General features: G+C 34.2%; 1 protein-coding gene across 4 annotated transcripts in view; it reads right to left on the bottom strand.

The window, feature by feature from the left end:
• BANK1 (B cell scaffold protein with ankyrin repeats 1) overlaps positions 1-23739 on the bottom strand; it is a 280683-nt gene that overhangs the window by 46399 nt on the left and 210545 nt on the right. The gene's annotated exons all lie outside the window — the stretch shown is intronic.

The following is a 23739-nucleotide window of genomic DNA, read 5'->3' as shown; positions in this document are numbered from 1 at the left end:
GAATTGGTGAAAAAGACAGAAACCTGTTATCTCTGAATTGCTAGTATTTATTTATAATCTCTGAAGGAGATATGGGGCCTACAGTAGTGAAGCATATTTGTGCTCCTAGAGAAAGGTAACTAATAGTAATTACAGCTCTATTTGTGCAAAAACATCTAGAGAAAGAGATGGAGATTGGTTGCATTAACATTTGTCACATTTGGTTACCATGAACTGCAAGTGATCATTCAAATGACTTATGCTCTTGTTTTTATTAAAACTGAAATGAGGGACCCCTGGGTGGCTCAGCGGTTGAGCACCTGCCCCTGGCTCAGGGCATGATCCACAGTCTCGGGATCGAGTCCCATATCAGGCTCCCTGCCTGGAGCCTGCTTCTCCTTCTGCCTATGTCTCTGCCTTTCTCTCTGTGTATTTCCTGAATAAATATATAAAATCCTTAAAAAAAAAAACTGAGATGATTAGTCCATTTGCTCTGCATTAGTAATGTTTCTTTAAAAATTAGAAGCATCCATATTGAAGCATTATTAAATTTAGAATCATGGTGACTTCATCAATTTGGTTGGTCACTCACTTTGGCCAATGGGACCCCAAAGGAATTTATTTTCTTTCTTCCTTTCTTCCTGCCTTCCTTCTTTTTCTTTTTAAACTAATGCTATCCAGAGAAACAATGTGGTCTTTGATTTATAGTGGAATCCTGAAAATAAAAGTCTCTTTAGTTTTATTTGTTTTTTGTTGTTGTTGTTGTTTGTTTGTTTGTTTGTTTTTTAGTGAGCCTGATTCAGAAGCTCATTTTATTTTTAAGTCATATTTTCCCCTTGGTGGACTCAATCAAATGCTAATACGAAAAGTCATATAATTTTACCAGGGAGATTGACATGTTGATTGATATTTATATGCTTTGGTGTTACATGCATTATTTAATACAGCCATTCTTTGTTTCCAATTAGCCTGACCTCTTTGTTTCATAAGATATATCAAGAATACATTAAAAAAATCCATAATGCTCTTAAAATCATATCAAGGAAGTTTTTGCTAGTTGGATAACAGGGATGGTTTTCAAAGATTTCAGAAATTATGTGAAAATGTCCCATATATTCACAAAGCTAGACATTATGAACTCAAAATCAGTGTGAATTAATAAAGAGACGAGTAAGTGTGTGGGTATATGTGTGTGCACAGAGGTCACAATCTTTTTTTTTTAATTAATTTATTTATTTATGATAGTCACAGAGAGAGAGAGAGAGAGAGGCAGAGACATAGGCAGAGGGAGAAGCAGGCTCCATGCACCGGGAGCCCAATGTGGGATTCGATCCCGGGTCTCCAGGATCACGCCCTGGGCCAAAGGCAGGCGCCAAACCACTGAGCCACCCAGGGATCCCAGAGGTTACAATCTAATGGAATCATTTTTGTGTTATAACTTAAGCTATATGACATCTGTATTAATAAATGAATAAGCAAGCCCAAAAATGTATTGAAGGAAGAAGCTTCCCAAATTTAAAAAGTAGCTAAGTTTGACAGATTTGAGCACTTTCATAAATATTACATAAAATTGACATTTTGTATATCTGGCTAGGCAGAGATTAATTGTTTTTTCAGGAATGAGAGGATCTTTAGAAATATTTAAACTAAAAAACAAATGTTTCTTACTTGAGTTCCTTACACTTACAGTCAGATTTATCTTCAAAAATATATTAGATTAGTAACATATTAATAACTATTGAATGAAATCAATGGTGGCTTCAAAGACAAGTGTGATGGCACTCTGACGTAATCACTTTAGTACTTGGCTGTGTGGTGCAGTTGGTGGAGCATGGATGGTGAAGTCAATCTAAGGATAAATCACAGCTCTATTATTTATTAGCTGCATGTTATCGGGCAAGATACTTAACTCTAAATCTCAATATTCTATCCTGCCAATGTGAATAGTAATATGTATGCCATAAGATTGCTGAGAGGGTTAAATTAGGATAATGTAAGCAAAACACGTATTACCTCTACTACATAATAAGTGCTCAATAAATGTAACCTGCACATGTTAGGTTTTCCTTCACCCTACAAAATATAGATCTGCATTTAATAAGCACAGGGATTATGTCAATTTGGTGGGTAAATCCTCAATAATAAACCAATAATTATTTAACTCATTATCAACTGTGTGCCTCCAGAAGTTCTGCTGGAATATAAACTTTCTTAAGTGTGGCATTTTTTTGTGGTTTTGTTATTAGAAATACTTAGATAATTTACAAGATAATAGAGATAAGAAAGGAAAAAAGAGATAATTCTTTAATAAGTTCCTTTTCCTAAGGCTAGAGTCTGACTTCACTCATTTGTTAAATATTTATGCAGGCCTAATATGCGCTAAGTACTCTGTTAGCAATTAGGGAAAATAAGTTAAAAATAAGAGAGATAACTTTCATTCTCACAACTATCATCTTTGTATAGGAAATAAAGACAAAATAATAAAATGATTAGAATACAATATTTTACTTACTTCACTACATAAATCCAGTCCTTAGAGTTGAAATGGAGAATTAAGAAATAATCAGATAATCAGGGCAAAATTTTACTCATTTGCTTTTTGTATGAGGAGATTGGATTAAAAAATTATCTCGATGCTTGCCTTGAGTCCTACTTCTCTAAATGAAAAATCCAGCTTAAATAATAAAATCTATTAGCTGAATATGCTCAATTTAATATTCCAACCCACAGATAGTCCTTGCAGCATACAATGTTTAATGAAATTAAAATCATTCATTATCAAAGATAAACTAAAAAGAGAACTTCTTGTTGACTGAGGTTTATAAAGCTCCACATGGCTTTGGCATCTAGCACTGTACAAATTGATCATAATTTTTTGATTTTGAAAGAGTGAATAAAAACAATCTTCACATGGCAGTTGGTTTCCAAATCTTGTTATGAGATTCTGAAGATATTATAAGTAGCTTAACTCTTGCCCAACTTTCCATAGTGTTGATTATAAACGATTTTGCCAGCTGTCAAGCACATGGCAGTCTGTGGAATGAGAGTTGGAAGACACATGTATGTTTGAAGGGTAACAAATTGGCCCCGTAATATTTTATATTTTATCCCAAATGAATGTACTAAGCTACAGAATCTGAAGTAATATTCCAATGGAAGTAATAAAGATTATGCTTCCTAAATGTTAAGAATAATGAACAATGTTTTACTAAAGCCACCAATAATAATATCAGAGACAATTTTTTCAAAGGTGCATAGTAAGTCTACATTATCTTAGCTCTCATTATATCTTTTTTTTTTAAAGATTTTATTTATTTACTTGTGAGAGAGACACACACATACACAGAGGCAAAGACACAGACAGAGGGAGAAGCAGGCTCCACGCAGGGAGCCCGACGTGGGACTCGACCCGGTCTCCAGGATCACGCTGTGGGTTGAAGGCGGCGCTAAACCGCTGAGCCACCGGGGCTGCCCTACATCTTTTTTTTTTTTTTTTTTTTTTAAGATTTTATTTATTTATTCATGAGAGACATAGAGAGAGAGGCAGAGACAGGCAGAGGGAGAAGCAGATTGCCTGCAGGGAGCCTGATGCAGGACTGGATCCCCAGATCCCAGGATCATGACCTGAGCCAAAGGCAGATGCTCAACTACTGAGCCACCCAGGCATCCCTTTCATTACATCTTTTAAGAAAATGTATTTCTCCTTACACTTCTCGGAATATGACATAAAAGCAGAATCACATGATTTTTTATGAAAGTTTTCTTTGTATAATAGGAATTGAAATCTTGAGTGTAAAAATTAAATAGGAAACCCACCCATGATTGGGAAAAGAATAAAGAAGAATAAAATAGATGAGCTGTGAGAAGGAAAAAGTGGACATTTTCCTTAGTATGAACTAAACTTTTGATAGAATAACTTGAGGATATATGTTCCATTTTTTTTAGAAAGGCTTTTGATTTTAAATCTCTGCCAGTGATGCAGCTTTACCAACAGCTCTGAACTTTAGGTTTGGCACCTGACTCTGTAAATATACTCTTGCTCTATTTCGGTAGTGTTTGTTTCAAATCAACCACAGCTGTGGCTTCATCTGTGAGTTATCTGCACACTTATTGGACCATTAACTTGGTTTGACTTTAGCCATTTCTTTCATTAAGTGGGAATGACAAAATTTGAAATTATTCTTTTGTTAAGATTTAAACTGTAAACATAAAAAAATAGTTATCTTCATTTAAAATTATAGAATCCAAAATCTGAAAGAAACCTGTGGATAGCTAGTTTATTCTCTTATTCACATATTGATACAATACTAAAATGATGTGTCACAATAAAAACGTAATGATTTAAATATTTTTCCAAGGAAAAGTTGTTTTTAAATGTGGTCTATAGTCTGCACTGTCCAATCCTTTTTACAAATTGGCTTTTCTTGGGTTCTATACTTGTCTCTCTCCTCTTGTCACAGAATGCATTTCTTCTAGGTGATCTTATTCACTTCATTGTCTTTAATTTACACCTGTATCATAATCATTCCTGGATATATCATTTGCTTCAAACTTTTCTGATGTATATATTGTAGGCTGCAGCAAAGGATATTAGAATAAACAGTTATAAAAGCAAAGAGAAAAACCCAGAGGGAGGGATATCAGAAAAATCATGAGAGAGAATGTTTTAGATTGAATGTTTGTGTCTACTCCAAAATTCATATGTTGAAATTCTAACTCTCAAAGTGATGGCATTAGGAGGTGGGGCCTCATGGAGGTGATTAGGTCATTAGAAAGGGCCCCCATGAATGGAATTAGTAGTGCATTATAAAAGTAACCTACAGTGATCTCTTACTATTTCTGCTGTATAGGGGTACAGTGAAAGGTGGCTATCTATAAACTCAGAACAATGCCTTCACCAGAGACTCAGTCTGCTGGGACCATATTCTGGGCATTCCCAGTCTCTAGAATGGAGAGAAGTAAATGTTATTTATTAGCACCAGTTTTGGGAATTTTTCTTATGGCAACCTGAATGGACTAAGACAGAGGGTTTCAAGTAAATCCCAATATTAAATTATTCACCAAGAATGAAAAAGAAAAGCTCTTAAAACAGTTAGTGATATTTTTCTTTTTAAAAATTTTTAGAGGGATCCCTGGGTGGCACAGCGGTTTAGCGCCTGCCTTTGACCCAGGGCGCGATCCTGGAGACCTGGGATTGAGTCCCACGTCAGGCTCCCGGTGCATGGAGCCTGCTTCTCCTTCTGCCTGTGTCTCTGCCTCTCTCTCTCTCTCTCTGTGTGTGACTATCATAAAAAAAATAATAAAAAAAGTCTTTAAAAAATTAAAATAAAAATTTTTAGATTATTTTTTATTGAAGTTCGATTTGCCAACATATAGTATAACACCCAGCGCTCAACCCATCAAGTGCCCATCTCAGTACCTGTCACCCAGTTACCCCATCCTCCTGCCCACTCCCCTTCCACTACTCTTTGTTCATTTTCCAGAGTTAGGAGTCTCTCGTGTTTTGTCACCCTCTCTAATTTTTTCCCACTCTCTTTCCCTCCTTTCCTTTATAATCCTTTTCACTAGTGATATTTTTCAATCAAGGTCACTGGTGACCCTAGTGAGGGGAATTATAACAGAATTGGATGAATTCATACTAGAAGAATCTTAAAATGGAAGTGAAGAATGGAAAGCAACATGAATAGGATTTCAAAAACCATGATCTGCATAGGGCAACTGTGCTTAAAAGTTTTCAAAAAATGAATTAGAGATGTCAGTGAAAGTGTTTTACTGCAGGCAAGGGCTACGAAGATCGTAAGTAATAACATCCAGAGCATACATGCACAAAATATGGTATTAGACAGAGTGGGGTATACAAATATGAAAATTTAATGATCCCAAATCTTAAGTATTGTATAACTGTGAAGAAGAAAAGGAGTATAGGTAAGACAAAATGAAATGAACATTTAAAATATACATATACTTGAAAGAGGCTATAAGGTAGAAACGTGATCATTTCCATCAGGTGGATAGAACAGAGAACATTTCAGGGTAGGTGGTAATGAGGCTGAATCTTAGAAGATAAGTATGGTTTAAATCTGCAAAAAAAGAGAGGAAGCAAATCTTGACTGATGGGTAAGCATGACTGAGACAGTAGGAAGACCTGGTGAATGCTTCCTAATTGGTTTGATTAGGTTTCATGGAGGGATATATTTGAATGTCAAGATATGGTGGTGCATTATGATTTTATTTTATAAACTTTTATAAGTTCTTAAGTATGTATTTATTTCCCAAGAAATGGGGCATAACTTGTTCCTGCCTGTCTTTTACACAAGTAATTCTGATAATGGCCGGTAAGAGGAAGAGGGGGCTATTTCAATAGTCAACTTGAAGGATAGTGAGGACTAGTGAAGGATTTCTATATTTAATAAAGAAGGCAGATTTGTAAGGATCAAGGAGATGAGATGAACAAGATCTTTTACAGCTTTGATGACAAAAGCTGGAGGAAAGGGTCAAATATGACTATGTAAATTTCTGTTCTGCTCAAGGCTATCTGGTACCCTCTAGAGAACTCCTGTTTAGAGATGAGAACATTGATTAAAAACATCTTTCTATGAAACTGGGGGGGGGGTCAGAATCCAAGGTCAAGATATAATATCAACAACCTAGATATCCTTTGCACCGTTTCGTTTCATGTAACATTTGAATATATATTTGGAATGGGTATATGGCCATCGTTGGTGATTCTTCTCATTTCTTTGTGAACTTAAGAAGTTTACCAATTTGAACAAACAGAAACCAGTTAAATGTATGGTGATCAAATAAACGTTTAAGTCAACAAGACCTTTAACTATGAAACAGGCTGATAGAATTGAATGAAAAATAAGTATAAAATCCAAATTAAGTTATAAAGATACCAAAAGAATTGCTTAGAGACAAACAACTGGACAACAAACTATAAATTACATTTGATCGAATCTTACTGTATTTCTTTCTTAGAAATGAAAAAATTTTAAAAGGTTGCCATGATATTTCATGGGTTGATTGGTTATTAGGTGCTTCTGAACAATACACTGAAAACAAAACCCAGATAATTGTGTCCATCTCTTAGAAATGAAGTTAAATGAAATGGAGATAGCAGAAAGAAGGGGTTTAGTAAAAGAGGAAAAAAAACAGAGAGAGAAAAATGTCAGAGGTAGTCAGAAGGAGGATGTAATCACAGAAGTCAAAGGTCAAAGCTAAGAGAATTATTCTTAATGAACTTTTCTTGATTTCAGAATGGTATTCAGAATGCAACTAAAACATCCTGAAGATAAATGAGTTTCTTTTTTTTGTTTGTTTTCTTTTTTTTTTTGATAAATGAGTTTCTGATATAGAAAACTTTATGAAAACATACAAAGCTTGGAAATTCTTAGTATGTACCTATACACGCCATCTAACATTCTTGAGCATGACAATATCACTCATCTTGGTCAATCACTCAATAAATGTTTATTGAATGTTTGTTTGCTTTGTGCATAATACCATAACACTAGGCATTTTCCAGGGGGTATACAAAATATGTTGCATATAATATGTTCCCAGGATGCTGCATATTTAGCTAGAAAAATAAAAGTGAAATGTATAAAACAATTGTAGTCCCTTCAATGGTTTGACCAGAGTGCAATAGAAGATAAAAAAGAATGAAATTATCCTAGGTTGGAATAACTAGAGCTGAAATTTGAAAAATGAGTAAAATTTGAGAGCTAACTCTTGAATCTAGTCCCAGAAACTAATCATGCATGATTACTGAGCTAATGCATGAATAAACAATAGGTGAATTGGTGAGAGAAGAAAGAATGTGGGTATTCTTGGTAAGGAATACTAGTGCATGCAAGAGCTAAGCTGAGCAGGCCATGGGCACAGGGCAAAGATCAAAGCTACCCAATCAAAAAGGCAGGTGAATTTTTGGGAGAATATGTGAATTTTGATACTAAAAGTGGAGTCAACATTTGCTTTTTATATCCCAATTGTGGAATATTGGAAATATTTGTATATGATAGTAATGATGATGATTGATATTGCTATTAAACATCCTCTATAAAAACATGTAGGTTATATGAGTTAAGAGTTTGAATCCAGAAGTATTTTTTTTTTGAATCCAGAAGTATTGTTAGACAAATATGGATTCAAATCCTGGTCTTCTATTTATTACCCAATAAGCTTCAGCAATTTCTCAATTTTGATCTCTCTGGATGTAAAAATGATTATAAATATACCTAATGTCACAGGGTTATTGTGAATGTTAGATAAGAAAATATTTATCAAGAACTTAGCACAGAGCTTGCTACATAAAAAGCACTAAATAACTGTTATCTCTATTATTTTCCTTAAGATTATTATTTTATTACAGCATGACCTTTTATATTTTTCTCATAGCACTAACCTATGTTTATGTAAAAATTTATGTTAAGTTATAAGATTGGGTAAAGATCAGTTTTATTCAAGTTGAAATCTAGAGAATAAAAATAAAGAGCTCCAAAGAGTAGGGATATTTTTGTAGTTTAAAATAAAAAAAAATGTTTATTTTGAAGTGTGAGGAATTATAAGACAGATGCAATGGTGATCAATATTGGACCAATTAAGCTAATGGAAATTAAGCGAGGCTCTTGGATATGCTTGCGTAGGCTGTACATGGAATTTCTCCCAGGGCACCATTTCCACGGACTATGATATACAGAGCACCCTAAATACTGGATGTCAGCAGAGTTGTTGAAGAAAAGGGTCTCTTCAAATGATTTTACAGTGTTAAATTCCCAGATGGTTTATTTTTGGTTTTACAATGTTGATAGTACAACAAAGTCTTGTTTAGATAATATTAAACTTAGATTGCCTTCTTCCAGCATAAAATGATGTAAGGGAACACAGGTGCTAACTCAAAAGGGTATATCTTTCTGGGTTCGCCAAGAGTAGAGAAGAGTAAATTGGCTATGAATGAGGCTCAAAGTACATAAATGAGTAGTTAAGAAGAGAATAAGGAATTTGGTTTTAATAAACCATGAACCTATAATTGCTGCGTTCATTACCTTAACTCTGTTTCTGTATTCCTATAAGAAAAATAAAAGCACATCCATGACAGCAGCATAAAGCTTTACTATTCACAATTCTAAAATCTTGAAATAAATTTTAGTTTCAAAATTATAAGTTAATAAATCATAAATAAAGCATAAATCATTATGCTGTTTTGAATGATCCAATAAAATCAAATTAAAAAAAAAACATGCTCTCATTTGGAGGAAAATGAAACAGACACTAAATAATGGATGGGTTTACATGTTTCCAAGTTGGCAGACTGGAGTTAGTAAAGAGGTGGCCGGGTTTATGTGTATGTTGATTATATTAAAAATCACTTTTTCTTCTTTTTTTTTTTCCCTAAGCCTTGGATAATCTAAGTGTCAAAGAGAACCAATGGAAAAAACCAAACTAAATAACAAAAGACTGGAATTGTCATCTCCACAGCTGTTGGAAATTTCATTTATCTAAAACTGGAGGAGAAAGTGGTATCTGAAATCCAGGCCAGAAACAAACATAAAATACCACTCAGAGATCCAGCAGTTTCCAACAAAGATTATACTCTTCAGTTGCTGGATAATAAGTATTATTTTGACAAATGAAAGAAAGGATCCTTAAAGTTTATATTATTACTATCAGAAAATAAGTGTTTTTGACAAATTAAACAATGATTCTTAAAGCTTGTATTGTTGCAAGTCTAATTTCCATTGGGTGTTTATATGGCTCGAATAATCCTTCACTTCCAATACAGAATTAGAAGAGTCAATTCTTATTGATCAGAGCATTTAAAACATGAAGGATAGACAGAGAAGGTGAATCATAAATTAATGAAGACACGGTGGGATAGTACAATTTCTAGCCTCCTACCTCAATTTGAAGGCAGGCAACAAATTCAGAAGAGGCTGTTCCCATGGAATAAAGTTTTATACTTTTGTATAAAAGTATACCAAAAATACATATTTTATATATGTGGATTCAATATTTTTTATATACTGAAATGCATCATAGTACTTTATGTATTTCCTCCCATTTTATATTTAAATTGTGGAGTTTAACTAGTAACACTGTTAAAATCATTTAGTAGCAAGGCAGTAAGATCAGAAATTAAAAAAAAAAAAGAAATTATGAGAAATATTCTCATAATCAGAAAAATCTGGGAGATGAACACATAATCCTCAATGAATAATTCTCCTTATTAAAAGTCACCATTTTCACTCCATCTCAATTTACCAGATTCCATTCAAATCAATTATCAAAAGACTTGTACCATTCTATTTAACTTTCTAAATGCATTGGCAGGATGTACACATTTAGATCGTCCCTAAATATGAATTTATTTAAGGAAAATTACAAAAATGCATTTTCATGTACTCCAAACAACAAGAAATGGTAGTAGAATAAGCTTGATAAGTTGATAATAGAACCTGTTGAAATGAAATTTTCAGTGCATTTAAGGTAAAATAAAATGGAACACTTTTGTGATGGAAGAAACAGTATTGTTATATATTAAAGAAACTTCTTATCCACCCAACTTCTTATCCACCCTTAAAGTAGAGGAGAAACAATAAACCCATAAAAACACTTTGGAAGAAAAATGCCATTTTCTTTAGCCCAGAAACCTGGTGAGTGGCATTGATGGTGGGGGAGGCTATGCATGTGTTGGGGCAAGAAGTATTTGGGAACTCTTGATACCTTTTTTTTTTTTCCATTTTGTTGGATGTCTAAAATTTCCTTAAAAAAGGAAAATATATAAAAACTTAAAAAAAAAAAACATATGCCACTAGATAGTCAATTTAATGTTCTTCATTTTATCTGAAAGCATCTCTGAAACTGTTTAGGGTAAAATTCTATAGAAACCAACAATGGCATAACACAGAAATATGATTCCTGAAACACCTAGGTCATCTGGCTTTCTACCATTACATATTAAATTTCTGTTTAGATATTTGAGCAACTTTACATTGTTATGGATCCTGAAATTAAAACCATAAGATAAAGACTGAATTACTTTATCTGAGATTTGCATTTATTAACAGCTGAGTTAAGTGAATGAATAAAAAATTAAATATTACGCCCTATGTTTGAGGACATTTTGAAGTTTTACAAAGAAATGTGCCTTACTTGGAAGTTGAGTCGCTCATCAAACTAAAGCAGTATCAATTCAGTTTAGGAAAAGTTCAATCTCTAAAGAATTACAATAGCAAAGGAGTTTTTTTTTTTTTAAGATTTTATTTATTTATACATGAGAGACACCGAGAGAGAGAGAGAGGCAGAGACATAGGCAGAGGGAGAAGCAGACTCCCTGTAGGGAGCCTAATGTGGGACTGGATCCCAGAACCCTGGGATCACGACCTGAGCCATAGGCAGATGCTCAACCACTGAGCCACCCAGGCACTCAGGTGTCCAAAGGAGCTTTACTTTCTTTTATTTACTTATTTAAAAACATTCACTCATAACCTAATAAACAGTAAAAAAATATATTAGGAAATGGAATGATCAGAAAGCATAAATCTCTGGAAGAAAAAACACAGACATCCACATATATGTTTATAATATATATGACAGGTATAAGAATGTTATTACAAAACGAATAACTTACTTAATATTACTATGTAGCAGACACAGGTCTAAATTCTGTACTTATATTAACTTATTTAATCCTTAAAACAATTTTGCTTTTGTAATCCTCATTTAATGAGTGAAAAAAATAGGCACAGTGGACTTAAATCACTTGTCCCAGTTTACACAGCTAATGTCTCTTACTAAGGGGCCCAAACCATTAGGAAAAAAGTAAAATAGCATATACAAAGAAGAATGTGCAAATTTACCCAAGGGTACTATGAATCAAGAGCTGTAGAGATTCGCAGGAGAGCTGACAAAAATTTGCAAGAAACCCTCAAGTCTCAGGGTGATGGCTAGCATTTGACACAGCTTCAAAACATGAGAAGGTATTTAAAAGCCGGGATAGAGGTGGGAGCTGGGCATCCTGGGCAGTCAAAGCAAAATAATAAAATGTGGACGTGGAAAAGCAGGGGCTGTGTCTGGGAAAGAATGGACTGTCCAGCTTTACCAAAGGTTAGGGGAAATGGAAATGCGTCTATGGAGTACCTAGTTGTGCAGTGCTTCCCGTCTGCTCTGTACTTCTAGCCTTCAGGTCAGGTGTGTTCTACAGGCTACACTGTTCATCAGTGTAGCCTGTAGAACACAGGCTGAGAGTAGTACTGTCTCAGCTATTATCTGAGTTAGGAGGCAATGGAAGGTGCACTCTTAGTCCCCAAAGAAGAGATGGGCAAAACAGCAATAATAGCATTTGAAAGCACAAGCCAGACATCATAAAACCATATCACAGCTGTACAGTTGCCAATGCAGGAGAGCTAATGGGGGAACAGGGGCCAGAGGCCAGAGAAAACAGGTGACACCCAGCAAAGATGACTCCAGACTTCCCTGTTCATTTTCCTCTGCTGCCACTGCTTGCAGATGAGCTAGGTATTTTGTGAGAAGCAGAAGACAGCTACTTTTTTACATTTGGCTTGGTACAAATTCAGGAAAAATCTCTTATAAATGTTTCTTGTGTTCTGAGAAATAAAAAACAGGATAAATGGACATATGTTATAATCTTGCTTTAGGCCCAATTTTTCAGGGAAAAAACTGTTGTAAGATGAAAATGTTACAAGTAAGAACATATGGGTTTCACAGTAATATCATTTGATAACTTAATGGTGTGTCTCCTTGGTAGCACAGAACTAAAGTGTGTGTGGCTCTTATTTCTTCTAAACTTACTTCAAGCAATATATACAATTACCTGTTTTTATACTCATATCGAGAATGGGATAACAGAGGCAGAGGAGTTTTTTAATGATTTGTTTATGGTCATTAGATGAAGTGAGTTTCTCCTAATGAGGGTCTTACCTACAATTCTTCTCTGAGATATATGCGATATGTGGCTACAGGTACTCCCTTTTGTCTTGCTGTCAAATAATGAGAGATGCAGATTCCATGATTTAGAAAGGTCCTGATTCCAGTTCTCTACATTTATAAAGCACTTAATAATTTTCAAAGCAGTTTCCCATATACCACCATCCTTCTATCAGGACTATCACACAGGATTTTTTGTCTAACAAGATAAATGTAGAGATGGTGGCTTATACATGACTTTTGGTATTGAAAGCAGAGATTCGAATCCCGGATAACCCAGGGCTTTGGGGTATGTGGATCCAAGTCCAGTGCTCCTTACACTATAAGATGGCATTGTCTGTCAAAACAATCTGTACCATGTATAGATGAAATTAGTAGAGACTAGTGAAAATAATAGATATTAGGAAATGAAAGTTTTTGCTCAATGAAAAAATTGTATCGGACTATAGATCAAAGTTCCATTCTAATAAATGACGATAGAGGTTTAAAAATTTATGTTGGTGGTAGAAATGAATTTGTAATTCATATCTTCCATCTTTGATTAATGTACTTTTTAGAGAATGTGAATAAAGGAAAATTGTGGAATTAATCCATCAAAATCTAGTAATCAATTAAAATCTCGTGATACAGTTCAGGATGAAAGATGGCCACTATGCCTTCAAAGTCATTAAAAGATGACTCTGAATATTCCTGATGATAGAAAAGTCTGTATTTTATCATCTTTTTATTTAATGGCAATTGACTTTTTTTTTTAGAAAGTGTCACCCTTCTCAGAGGAAAAACATTTTTGTCAGGTAGCCTTTGTCTTTTGAGAGCTGTAATAGCAGAAGTAAAAGTAAAATTCCACACATTAGAGTTACATTTGTTTAAGTTTTGTGACAAGCAGGTTAAAATTAATTTTAAATTGTGGTTTCACATTACCTTATTTCCCTGGCCCCCATTACCACAGCAAATTTTATATCCATGCTTGTTTTCTTATTTCCTGAATCTTTAGTTAACATTGCAAAGACAGGCCAAAGCACTTAACCTTTCAGCACTGATTTGTCTCTGGAACACAATACCCACTTCTGTTTAACAGCCTCTGTAATTGCTATCCACATTTCCAGCTCAGAGCCTATAGACAGGTCATTTGCTAAAAGAGAGGTGTTGGATTTGTGCTTGTTTCTTCTAATTATTTTTATCTGAAAAATTATCTGTCCAGATATGCATTTCTAGTTTATCCAATATTTAACACGTGATAATCCAGACATCAAGTATTGTATCTCAGGGACTATATTTCTTCACCCTTAAGTTAACTTATTCTTTTTCAGACTTGCCCATTAGCTCAATGTTCTCTTTTTTTTCACTTTGAAAAATAAATATTAAAAAAAAAAGAAAAAGAAATAAACACAAACTGCAGAAAGATAGGTTTTTATATAGTGAGTTGCCATTTTCAACTATAGTTTGGTGAGACATTTTCTTTTGCCAAATATAATGCAGCATGAATCAGGTGACCCTTATGTTATCCTTTTGTGAATCAGAGCTTCACTAGCTAAAAATTGTGGGCCAGGTATACTAAGATAGAAATACAGCAAGAAGGCAATTTAAATAGATCATATGTTTTGGAAAGATAATCAGAAAGATCAGGAAAAAATTAAACTTAAAATTATAACATCCTACTCAGAATCACCTAGTTATTTCTTACTGGATAAAGAAATCCATTTCAAACCTGTCAGCGTTTTATATAATAAAACCCATATAAGAAAGCACTGGAGATTGCCAATCACTTAAGTTTCCTGTCATACCCTACCCTATCCTGGAAAGCATAATGTAGACTACTGAGTTTTAGGGAGCTAATGCCAAAGATAACTTTTAAGATGAGGAACAAAATCAGATAGAGTAGTGATCTTGGCTTTGGATGCACATTAAATTCACACGGGGAACTTTTATAAACTACTTATTCCTAGGCCCCACTAACTAAGACCAATTAAATTAGAATCTCTAGAAGTGACACCCAACCATTTACATTTATTAATGGGTCTTCTAAGGACTCTACTGTGCATTCAGGAGGAGAAACACATAGATAGTGATTATAAGCACAGATTTGTGGTAAGATGACTTAAAATTCTAAGTGGTTCCTAGCTATTGACTGTGAACAAGTTACTCAATTTTTCTGAGTACGAGTTTTCATTTGTAAATCAAGTATTTATTTCTTTGAGTTGTTTCAAGAGTTAGATGAGCTAATTCTTGGCATAAATTAAGTACTATTACTACAATGCAGTGGGGGAAAGGCCCCTTCGTGTGCGGGTGAAGTGTGATAGCATGTGTGAAGTTCTGAAACTGTATTTTAGGGCCTATACCCCAATATCCAATGGCATTCCAGATTTTCACTATCATATAACTTCCTGAATTTGGACTTTAAATTTTTCTTTATAGGCAATGTCGTGCCTTCTTGAAGCAACAAAGCAGCATATTTAAGAGCATAAACTCAGGAGTTGAGTTGATAGGTTCAAATCTTGACTATGCCTCTATTAGCTCTGTGACATTGACCAAACATTTAACTTGTCTGTCCTTCAGTTTGTTCATCTGTAAAACTGGCTAGTAGTAGTACCTGCCTCAGAGAGATTTTGTGATGAGTAAATGCATTAATAAACACAATACATAAAGCTGTTAGTGTTAGTGTGTTCCAGCACATTAAAAAGTTCTAAATAAATGTTATCTATCATGAATATGATAATAATAATGATGATGGTAATAAGTGAACTCCTTTATTGATGTTTCAAACAAAAGTTTATTTTCCTTCAGTAGAAAAATCTAATATTGTGTCAAATAGATCTATCTATTCTTAGCTGTTCCCCAACACCATTTCCATTAGAATGCCATGTCATACTTATTAGAACCATGTATGAAGAATAAAGTTTTCAAGGGCAAGATTCATGTCTTTCTTATTTATCTGCCAGTTCACAGAATATTTAAAAGTAAAGATTCAAATCCATATTCACTTCTTGAAAATGATAGGAAAGATCATGTTCTGTTGATGGTTAACACATAGCACCCCCCTTGTATTCATTTATTTTATAAATATGTGTTGGTCATATATCATATAGCTATATGTGATCACATATTGATGTTGATATTAAGGGAAAACATTAAAGAGAATCCATAAATTATGTTGCTATAATATGTTGTAGTTCTCATATAAAAGCTTCTTTTGGAGGCTTTAATACAAATATTCTTACTGGCATCTTTAGAGATTTTGAGTAAAGAGATGTTTGGTTTTCTCCAAATCGTGTTCAATATCACATTTTAGAATTTTATATTACTCTTTTTGTCTTTTATCAAAATTTCCTATCTTAAAAATGCTTTACCAGAGAAACATTATGTAATTCATGAATTTACTATTTGCTTTTTCCTCACTGTAGCTATTAGTGTTTTTCATTACAACAAAATGTCTATGGAGGAGGCCACATTATAGTGTCAAGGATCCTATTAGATATCACAATTAGCAGCTGATATAAGTGTTTACAACTACAGCTGTGAAGGTACTTGTCATAAGGGATTCATTATAATGTATCTCATATCTGACAAAAGGCACATAATAATCTTTTATTGCTTTCTTTGCTTTCAGGGCTTTAATTTTTCTAAAGCCAAACAAGGTCATTTCACATCATTTTTACTTGACCCTTAATGTGACAGAAGATACTCTTTCTGAAATAAATACTATTATGAGCTACAGAAAACACCTTAAGGCAAAGTAGGCAACTTATTAACTACGCCTTTATGAGGCATCTTGTGGAAGGCAAATAAAATCCTTATATCTGTCACTGCCTTTTTCATACTTCACAGTTACCATCTTAAAATCCCTCTCCTGAGGCTTTTAGCAATGGCTGGTCTATGAAAGAAATAAAATGCAGAGGAAAAAGAAGTTTTAGAGTTATAATTTCCACGGAGTTGCAAATGCAGACATCAGGAGCTTCAATAACATTCTTTCTTTGTCATGTACCAAGTTTGTATATGGAAGACAGTGCCACTAACCTTTCTTTTAACTGATGTTTCACAGTCTGGCCTGAGGGCCAGCATGTATGTTGGTGAATTTATGGCCCTATATATTGGGGACAGTATTCACTTATGCATGAGTGAATTCATTTAGTCAACAAATAAATTGAGCACCTACTATGTGTCAGACAGTGTTCTGGGTAATAATGATTTAGCAATAAAATAGGATAAAGTTTCTGCCTCTATGGCACTTCATTCTAGTAGAAGGCAGTCAGATAATAAATAATATATGATATGCCAGGTGATTACAATTATTATGAAAAAAATAAAGGGATAGGTAGTGTCAGAGTGAGACTGATATTTTTCATAGCTTATTCATATATATAGGGCTATGAATATGTACATTTGAATATGAAATATGTACATATATATTTTTCATATGTGTGTATATGCATGTATATATTTCCCACCTCCTATATTTCCTACTCTGCATGCTCTTCCAGAACCTTGCTACTTCTAAGAGTAGATGTGAATGTTCTCTTTCCTTGAAAGGAGTGAGTCTTTGTAATTGGCTTGACTGAAGAGTAGAGCAGAAATGCCTCTATATGGACTTCTAAAGTTGGTCATGAAAGTGATACAACTCTCTCATGATACTCACTCCTAAAACCTAGCTACCAAGCTATAAGGTAGTCCAGGAATCATGGAGAGCTTCATCTACATGGAGAGAAACAGAGGCTCCCAGGTCCAGCTGAACTCTCAGCCCAGTGCTCCAATTGCCAGACATGTGAATGATCCAGTTTTGAAAGTGTATACTCCAACCCTAATTTCAACTGTCCCAACTGAAGTCATTGGAGCAAAGATGAATTTCCCCCATGGAGCCCTGCTCAAATTGCACATTTATAAGCAAATCAGTCATCCTTATGGTCTTAATCTACTGTTTGGGGGGGGGTTTATTACACAACAATATATAGACAGGACAGTACAGGTACATACATATGCATGCTTGATTCAGTTAAAGCTCTGCTGAGTGTGTTCCTTCCAATTTTAAGGATTAGATGGCAAATAAAACAACTTAGGTGACTTGAGGAAGGGACCACTGTGCTTCCCACTACAGCTACTAAAAGCAATAACATGGCCATTTTAATGGAGTTACATCCTTGGTTTGTTCTGTCAGATTGAATCTTGACAGAAGGTCTTAACATTTTTCCTGGAATTGCTTGAGTGCTGTGTCCAGGTTTACCAAGTAAGGCACTGAGCCTGAGGTCTAAAGTTGTGTGATGAAGCTCTGTAAATTGGAGATGTATAACTTTGAATCTGTTATTTAACCTTTAAGAGTCTCTTTGGAGTATGTGTGTGTATGTTATTTATATTATAAAAAATATATTTGTATTAATGCTGTCTACTGCATAAAGGTTCAAGGTTAACAATGGTAATAAGAATTGCTAATATTTTTGAGTGCATATTATGTGGTAGTCAATGTGCCATGTGCTTTTCATATCTTATCATTTTAACTCTTAAAACTATTCAATTTCTTAGGTTACCTCCCTTTTCACAGAGGAAGAAACCACGTTACTGAAAGATTAAGTAATTTGTCCAAGATTGAAAGTTAAGTATCAGAAAGGGATTTAAAAATAGTCTTTCAGCTAGCAGAGTCAGGTCTCTTAATCATTATATGGCATATCAAGTAAGCTTATGTGTGTGAAAGATGTAAAGTGCTGAAAACAGGCAAGTGAACAAAGAGAGCATGATATGATTATACAAAGGGAAGGAGCAGGAATGCTAAAGGAAATGAATGACAGAGAACTCTGGAAAGGCTGGACACTGCTGACACTGCCCACAGTACCTTTTTAAGGTGTAAAGTAGAAAAAAAATGGTGAAGTTGGTGGACAAGCAGCCTAAATGCTGTCTGTGTTCCTGCTCTGATGAGTAGGGCTTCAGAGAGACAGATTGTGGAACGAATAAGGGAATGGAGTAGGGGACTCCTCTCTTGGTTTTGGTGTCCTGTATTGATTGTTCAGATAATATCATTGAGCTTCTAAATTTTGTTTCCAGGGCTTTGTGTTGGATTCAGCCTGTGGCACCGTGTTACTTAGTCTGACATCATGATGAATATTGCCCAATTTTCATCTGGGCTGGATTCTATTTTACCCTCCCAGGGACTGGTTTCTGAGCCTCCCTGGCCAAAATTCCCTCTGTTTATGTTCTGCCCCCACATTACTGGAGGCTTATAACAATCATTGATAATTGACTGCCATCCACATTGTGATCATTAATTTTTTCTTGTTCCTATGGTATCTAGAAGTCGGCTCTCTCATCTTGTGCCTCTATAAAATCAAAACCCTTTAAGAGAAAAGAAGATGAGAGAAGAAAAGATTTCAGGTTTTCTAAAGGGACTTCACTACACATTGTTCAAGATTTTACTCAGATTATGTGACCTCTCATTTGCCCATGCCAGGAATGGAAAGGTTGCCTTTATTCACAAAGATTTATTGTTGCTCCTTTGATATTCTAGAAACCAGTCTGTGATCACACATTCCTTTGCTTCTGCATGCCTTTGCTTTCGTTTCTTCATGGGCTTTGTATTCCACCAACTGGTCTCCGTGTTTCTATTATAGCATCAACTGTATTCATTCAGTGGCATCATTTAGGACTTAGTCTAACACTTTAGAACAACAACAAAAAAACCCAACTACACTCGTCCACAAAAATTCATTCACAAAACACAGTGCAACATCTTCAGTGGCTGATACCTTGTGTGATGGATCCTTCAGCTCAACTAATTTGCACAGGGCAGAAACATGAATACTGTACTTGGTGTGTTTATAACTTCCTCTTTCACTACTGAATCCTTCAAACACTCAATCAGCAAGTCCTTTTGATTTTATTTCCTAAATATCTATAAAATTCATCAACTTTTTACCATCTCCATTACTACTGCATTGCTAGTCCAGAGGCAACCCCATTGCTTACTTGAATTATTGCAACACATGTATGTTTCCTTTTTTCCCATTTCTCTTCTTTTTTGCAGACCTCTGCTTCCCTAACCCATTACTAGTCCATACTACAGCAAAAGCAATCTTTGTCAGATGAATATCGAAATATGTCATCTTCCTACCCTCTTACTTAAGACCCATCAAAGGTTCCTCAATATCCCCATGATAAAGAGGAGAATTTTACATTGCTTATAAGTAAGGCCATATATCTTAGCTTGTCTCAGATTATACCAATTTGTTGGAAATCTGGTTTATTTATTTATGGCATAGTGATTAGTATTATCTCTTTCACTTTCCAAAACATACAGGTTTGGGTGATACATATGATTACTAAATTTATAGGGTCATTCATGATTTTGACTCTCTAGACTTATCTCTATTTCTATTTGTTTAAGCCTCAGATTACATGAATAATTTTCCTGAAAATACTATTCCTTCTTTCACTTCTGCGTCTTTGCACAGTCTATTCCCTCTGTATAAATGGCTTTCCAATTTTTTGTCTAGGTGACTCCTATTTATACTTTAGGTGTCCCAGGAAAATTAAAAAATCTTTTTCTTCTTTTCCAAGACTATTCTAAGATACTGAATATTCTCAGTATTCTAAGACACAGAATCTCCTTCAGGATCCTATAGTATTCTACATTCATTCTACAGTAGCATGTGTTCTATATGGTAATTGCTTATATATTTGTTTGTTTCATCTACTGAACTGTAAACTGCTTAAAGTACAGATAAAATTATGTTTATTGTTGTATCCCAGTGCTACACAGTCCCTAATACATGGTATATGCTCAAAAAATAGTCCCTAAATGACTGAATGATAAATAAATAAATGAATAAATCTAAACTCTCATAAGGAAGAAGTACTTAGGAAGAGTAAATATATATCCAGAGAATTTAAAAATTGTTGAAACATCCATGCTTAAACAACATACATCCTTTCTGAATGAGGCAGAGTTCATTTGAATTAAGAATTTGTTTCTTTCTAATTCTGGACTACAATATATTCACAGTATTTTTTGTTAGCTTAATTAGCTCAGGAAACTTCAGTCTTGATAGGCCATTGCTGTGAGTATTCTAAATGGGAACCAAAGAATTCCAAGATTCTTTCACGGTGCAGTTCTTTGCAGTTGGTAAATTGAGTAAGGATATTACTAGAAGTTGTTATTTTTTATTGATAATGGTAGACACAGTTAACCAAACAATTTTGAAGCTCACTTTAACTAGGGAGAATATTTAATGAGTGACTCATATAATTCTGGGAAGATTGTGATTCAAGACAAATTATATAAATTTCAAGATGCATGTGGAAGTAAGATATCAAGAACCTAGATATTTTGTAGAAAGGGCTTTTTATGATCAGGTGAATTTATTTATCAAAATGTAAACTTTTGTTTCTATATCTTAAATGAATTTAATTATAAAAGAAACATTATTGCTAAACAAATCAGAAAGAGGAAGAACTGGTTATTAACTGATTAAAGAGATCTACAGTACAAAAACCCTATAACAAACATCATAATTAATATTGAAATGCAATGGCACAAAAGAAGTCTTCTTGCTATCACTGATTTTTTTTAAAGATTTATTTATTTGAGAGAAAAAGAGAGAGACCACATATGTGCACATGAGCTGAGGGAGGGGCAGAGGGAAAGGGAGAGGCAAAGTATCCCAGGCAGATTCTGCCATGAGTGCAGAGCCTGATGTAGGGCTCAATCTCATGACTCATGAGATCACAACCTAAGCTGAAATCAAGAGCTGGGTGCTTAACCAACTGAACCATCCAGGCACCCCTATTACTACTCTATTCAAGATTGTTCTGCTGATAACAAAATAAGGCAAATAAATAAGTAAATAAATAAACAAACCACTGAGATTGATAGGAATGCTCAGAAAATGACTGAATATAAAATTGGTATAAAAACCAACTGCATTTCTATATGCCATAAATAATTAGAAAATGAAAAAATTTAAATATATAATTTAAATACTATTAACTACTGAGTATTTAGGAATAAATCTAACAAAAATTTGCAAGAGCTTTATGGTGAAAATTATAAATCTTTATTTAAATATATTATGAAAGATATAAATAAATGTATACATGATCCATGTATGCCATTAATTGATTATACTGGAGGCCTCATTCCTTCACTCCATGCTGTATTGATGCTCTTTGCCATTTTATTCTGCAGTTTCTCTCACCATAGAGGTGATGCCTATTTTAGCACCAGTTGATACTGAGATTAGGGATGTGATTTGTGATAGCCAATGGTGCGTGTAAGAAACTGATTACTGGCTTCCCAATGATCTCCATATCCTAATCCCTAGAATTTATGAATATGTTACCTTTTATAATGAAAAGCACTTTACAGATGTAATTAAATTAAGGATCCTGAGATGGGCAGATCATCTTAGATTATCTGGGTAAATCTGATATAATCACAAAAGTCCTCATAGGAGGGAAAATGATATGAAAGTGGAAGCAGAGAGAGATTTGAAGAAGCTACACTGCTGCCTTAAAGATTCAAAAAGGAACCATGAGGCAGGAAATGCAAGAGTGGAGATATCCTCAAAAAGCTAGAAAAGGCAAGGAAATATATTCTTCTCTAGAGCCTATTAAAAAACCCATCCATGCCATAATCTTGACTTTAATCCAGTGAAATTTATTTCAAACTTTTGAACTCTAGAACTACAAGAAAATAGATCTGCATTGTTTTAAACTATCTGTATTGTTGACTGTAGTAAGTTGTTAGAGGATCCATAGGAAATTAGGGTATAAGCAGATGTATACATGAAGAGGCTTGAAAAAAATACTTGACTACCAGCACTGTGAGATTAGGTTCTGGTTAATGAACTAGAGAACTTTACAAAAAATAATTTATCAAAATATCTACAAACTGGAGGTCAAGAGTTTTGATATTGAGAGTGTCTCACTGAGTGTTCAGTGAAAATGATGAATAAAGATCCAAGTCACGGCATATCACAATGAAATCTGGAATAACACTGGAAGCTATGCGGCAATGCTTCAAAATTTCAAGGAGAAAGTGATTTCTATACTAAACTAGATTTTTATATCCAGCCAAATTATTAAGCAAGAGTGAGCTCAGAATATAATATTTTCAGCCCTATGATTATGAAATATTTTATGTTCTCTTCACCCTTTCTCTTAAAATACAGAAGTAAATGAAATAAGGAAAGAGAATTCAAATATGAGAGAACTAAATGAGTAACCAAAGGATAGTGAAGCTGGGTTATGCTAGTAGGCCCAGAAGGCTATCAGTATATATTACAACAGAAAGGCTCAGGAAAAGGTAAAGTTGATGGACATCTGATGATTCTGAATGTACTAAGTTGAAATTTACCCTTGTATCAGAGGGCTTGGGTGTGAATTACTGATAGTGATGCAGGTTAAGTGAGCAAGTCAACAATGGTGATAAAAACAGGGAGAAAAAGTTGAATAAGATAGGAAATGTAACCATTGCCTCTGAATGGCTCAGCTGTAAATGTTATTTAAATAATTATAAGATGCCAACACTGAGTATAATCTAACTGAAATGAATGTTATAACTATATTTAGAAGATGGGAATGGTGAAGTGGAAGGAAAGTTATGTTTGGATGGAGGTGTGCATGAGAAGAATCAGTCTTACATTCTATAGTAGTAAATCAGTAGATAGTACTTAAAAGTAATTATCAAGAGGTAATAGTATAAAATATTTATTTAGAAATGTGAAAGTAAATATAAAAAAGAACATCCCAAAGAAATGAATGTGGTGTCTCTTGGGTATCACAACTGCACATGGAATGAGTAGAATAGACTACATCCAGTTTTTGGTTACAAAA

This window comes from Canis lupus, chromosome 32 (assembly GCF_003254725.2).
Source record: "Canis lupus dingo isolate Sandy chromosome 32, ASM325472v2, whole genome shotgun sequence".
Lineage (NCBI taxonomy): Eukaryota > Metazoa > Chordata > Mammalia > Carnivora > Canidae > Canis > Canis lupus.
Note: the sequence above shows the minus strand (reverse complement) of the source record. Positions and strands in the feature narration are given on the sequence as shown.